The sequence below is a fragment of the Palaemon carinicauda genome, unplaced genomic scaffold (assembly GCF_036898095.1).
Source record: "Palaemon carinicauda isolate YSFRI2023 unplaced genomic scaffold, ASM3689809v2 scaffold13, whole genome shotgun sequence".
In the NCBI taxonomy this organism is placed as follows: Eukaryota; Metazoa; Arthropoda; class Malacostraca; order Decapoda; family Palaemonidae; genus Palaemon; species Palaemon carinicauda.
Window position 1 is genome coordinate 16,151 of NW_027168815.1, and position 4,496 is coordinate 20,646.

At 36.7% G+C, this 4,496-nt stretch overlaps 1 pseudogene; it reads right to left on the bottom strand.

Annotated features, from left to right (window-relative positions):
• Nucleotides 1-1,878: 1,878 nt before the first annotated feature.
• On the bottom strand, nt 1,879-4,178 carry LOC137635479 (uncharacterized; annotated as a pseudogene).
• Nucleotides 4,179-4,496: the final 318 nt, after the last annotated feature.

The following is a 4,496-nucleotide window of genomic DNA, read 5'->3' on the forward strand; positions in this document are numbered from 1 at the left end:
CAACAATCATCTCAAATTTCGAAGAAGAAAATCCCCTTCGTATTATTCTGAGCGAAAGGGAGAGCATTTTATTTTCCATGTTGCTTTGAAAGATATATGAATTCTTTTCGGGTTTAATCAGAATTAAGTATTGCTTACTGAAATCGGTTGGAGGTGACCTTCAAATGATTTCCAGTAAACAATCAGTAAAATATTAAGAAAATACTATTGGAAGACTTTGTCATGCGGATGACTATTTTCCCCCGACAAGTCCTGCAGCAGAGCAAGGCTCAGTGACACAAGTTTCTGTAGCAAGCATTACCAAAACAAAACATATTCAATTTTCTCTCCCCAATAACTGTGAATATCTTATATTTAGATTCCAATATTGTGGTAATATAGTTAATAAGTATTCTCAAATGCTATACATGGTTATTAAAACCATTGTAAGAATAGCAGAACTAGAGGCATATCATCATAGCAGTGTATCTTACGCAAATTGAGAACACCAAATATAGACTAATGTAGTCACAGCTAGAGTGTGCTGTGTGCATTTCCAATGCATTACTTGCTTAAAACTAAATATTTACAGAAATTTGGAAAATGCCATTTTAAAAGAGGATTGTTTAAATATATAAGTTGATATTGATAACCAGTCAATCAGTTTTGCAGAATAGCAAAACGTGGTTGGGTTATTAATCGTGAATAAGATATTTCATCTTAAAATTGTAAAAAAAAAAAAAAGTAAGCCAATTCTAAATTTACTTGTGTGTTATTAACAAAATAGTGATAAATACAAGTCTGCTTGATTCCCAATTGCATTTCATATTAATGCAATTTACATATAAATGTTATACAGCTGTAACAAACCATTCTTTCCTATATTCATTTTTTACATTTATGCAATTCTTCATATACATGATAAAATTCAACGAATAGAACAAAACCTTGAGTTATGACAGTGAAATATTAAATATTCTTTGGTTTTAAGAACTTTTTTTTTTATTATATTAGGCCACGGCTATCATAACAGACTGATTGAAGAATTTCAATGCATAATGGATGCAAAATTTAATAAAAAATCCTGCTAAATTTTGCTGTATAAAATCACTATGCAACAACATCAGAGCATCAGTTTGCATCCGCATTTGTTCATAGATCTTACTGTCCAGGAAGGTGGAACCAAGATCTACTTATTGTACTGTATAACAGAGAGAGGTTTTAAAGGGTCAGGCCGATCGTAATTTGGTCATGAGAGATAAAGGGGCCATATTGCTGGACTTCAGTCTTTCGAGGTGTATTTATATAGCAATCTCGATCAGGGACGTGCAGAGAACTTGTTCAGGGCAGGTGCTCAAGTGAAAAAAGGGCAAAAATATAGAAATCGATGAGGCTAAATATATACCGGCTCAATATTCTTTCAAATTTATGTAAACTAGCCATTAATAATTCAAGAAAGAGATAGAAGTGACTGATATCATAAGTACTAGTTGGCTAATGTTTTTCATGAACATGAAATCTACAGTACTGACTACTAGTAGAACTAGGAAATTTAAAAAAAGAAAATTATATTAGTTTTACATAAATGACCAAGAAAATCAATCAGCAAGATCAATACACTTGGCTAATAACCAGACCTTATCATTTCATATTCATAAGAGAACCCTTCTGTGTGCTATTTCTTTGAATATGCTGATAACTTCACTGTTGTTGAGTGTGATATCCTTTCCAACTGCTCAGATAACCTCTCCTTACTGGACAGGCTGCGTAGCTTTGTCTTCACCAGCTTGTGTTTGGAGATGGTCCTTTCCACTGTTGCAGTCGTGACGGGTGGAGTGGCATAAATTGTTAAGAGTTCAAGCATAAGTGGCAATATCTCCTGGACATTGTCTTCTTTCATCAGGTTGAGCATTGTAGATGCAGTGTTCTGTGGCAGGCAAGGAAATGAGGAATAGAAGATCTTTAATTCCAACCATAGCTTGTCTACTTCTTCTAACTCATAAAACTGGCATAATTTTTGCAATGACTTTAATGCCTCTTCATTCACAGGTTCTTTCCAGTTATCTTGGACTGTCATACAATGAAAGGCATTTAGGATACCCCATGTTGTGTTGTCTCAACCTTTAAATCTTCTTTGTAGCTCTTGTGATATTGTATCTAAAAACACATAAAATATTCTCACATGGCAGTACTCATCCAAAGATTGATATTGCTGGTCCTCAGTAGCAGATATAGCACTATAATTTCATCTTTCAAGCATTTTTTTTCTTCTGCTTTGTCCAGGGATCCCAGAGGGGAGGTCGATGACCATGAATTCAGCTCTCTTTTTAACATTTGTAAAAATCTCCTGAAACCTCTCATCATTTCTTAATGCTCTCAAACTTTGTAGAACTCCATCTACAATTCTCTAGGAGACAGCCAAATCAAAGTCTTTCTGTTGTAGGGCATTATAGGTAACGGAAATTTCTTGAAAAACTGGGGTGGCAATCTCAAGACAAACAAGAAATTCAAAGTTAATACTTAGCAGCAATATCCCCTGCTGATGCATCAGAGGATGTCTTTACACTATCTCTTCTAAAAATTGTTTCAGAGCTGGAATGACCTTCCTCATGGTTCTAAGAGCTGACTCTCTGCAAGCCCATCTTGTGTCTGATAGCTTCTTAAGTTCAAGTGGGTGGTCTTCTGGATACATTGCTATCTGGATCTCCATGAAAGCAGCATGCCGTTTTGGAGAGTTAGAAATAAAAACATACAGTTTCTCTGCCAAACTGAAAAAAGTTAAAAACTGAGTACTTGATTTTGCACTTTCGACTAATACTAGATTTAGGCTATGTGCATAGCAGTGTACATAGAGTGCCTTTGGGTTCAGTCTTTGGAGTCTGGACTGTAATCCATTGTATATTCCACTCATATTTGCTGCCCCATCATATCCTTGTCCACGCATATCATCTATGTTCAGCTTATTTTTATCAAGAATAGTGATCACTTCTTTCTCCAGTGCTTCACCTGTTGTTTATTTTACATTGAATACTTGTTTGAAACGTTCTTTTATTTTGAAGTCATGTACATATCTCACAACAAAAGAGACCTGTTATGTATGTGATACATCAGTTGTTCCATCTATGAGGATGGAAAAGATCTTGCTCTTGTGAATTTCTTCTAATCTCACTCTTCTAACTGAAATGGCCAAAGCCTTGATCAGGTCATTCCGAGTCCTATTTTAAAAAAATGACACTTGGTGTCTTTTCAGTATTTCTAGTTTTTCTTTAATTACATCAAGGTGCAATTGAACTACACTGTCATACTTGCTAAACATTTCTACAGGTTCAAGAAAATTTCCTCGATTTTCACCGATAGAACTTTCTTGGTCGCCCCTAAATGGGAAAACTTGTCTTGCCAAGTATAGTGATGGAGATCAACCTACATGAAATTTCGCTGTTTCTCTGCTTCTCTTTGTCTCTAGCAGCTTGTACTTCCTGATTAGCTGTTTCTAAAGCAATATCTAATGTTTGACTTTAGAACCCTTTTCATCGAACCATACCAATCATGTGAGATTCTGAACTAACATGCTCCTTTATTTTCTCTGAAACTGTCCTCCAACGGCTTATGCCCTCTGATTTCCCAGCTACTCGGCCCCTGTACTTCTTCTTATTCAAAGCCAGACGACAGCTGAAGCAAAACACGGGATCTTTCCGAGGTGAATACTCCAACCAAGACTTCCTTTCATACCATTTCTCCTGAAATGAGTCTCCCTCTATATTATTTGGATATGAAATTAATGGTTGACATGGGCCATAATTATTGCACAGTCTGATGAAAGACTCACTAATACATATCTTATAATTAACAACATGGGCAGGGTCATTTGGATACTGTAATTCAGGTAGCATGAAAAATGGCTCTTCAACTTCGGGGACTTCTGCTCTTGCTTCAGTCTAGGGCTCCTATGGAGCAACTTGTTGCTCAAGGTTATCTAAACTGTCCACTTCATTTGGCTCGTCGTATGCTTCCATATCTTCAGCTTCTGACTTTTCACTCTCCTGAGTCTCCTCCCAGCTCTCCTCCTCCTCCTCCTTCACTTGCTCTGATGTTGGAACTGCCACTATGGACTTCATCCAATCATAAAGAGTTCTACTACCTTTGGCAGCATCTTGTCTGTCCTGCTCCTGCTCCTTTTTTCTTCTCTCCATCCGTGGCATACTGAAGATCATTAATATAGAATTTAGGAAATCAAGGTTCCATGAAAAAAAATCAGGATTACCCTAAATTTTGGGCATCAGTGTGAAATACCTATTGACAAGAAAGGGCACTTTTAATACAGTAGCAAAAGGGGCAGGTGCTTGGTCACCCCTAGCACCCCCCCCCCCCCCCCCGCTCTGCACGTCCCTGATCTCGATAAAGTAATGCCTGATTTGTACAGCGTGATAATTTTAAAGATTTTTAGCTATTACTGAATTTTAAAATAGTTTCCTTTAAGCACACTGGCTTTCTCTTCTACTGTGTAAAGCATTGTATCT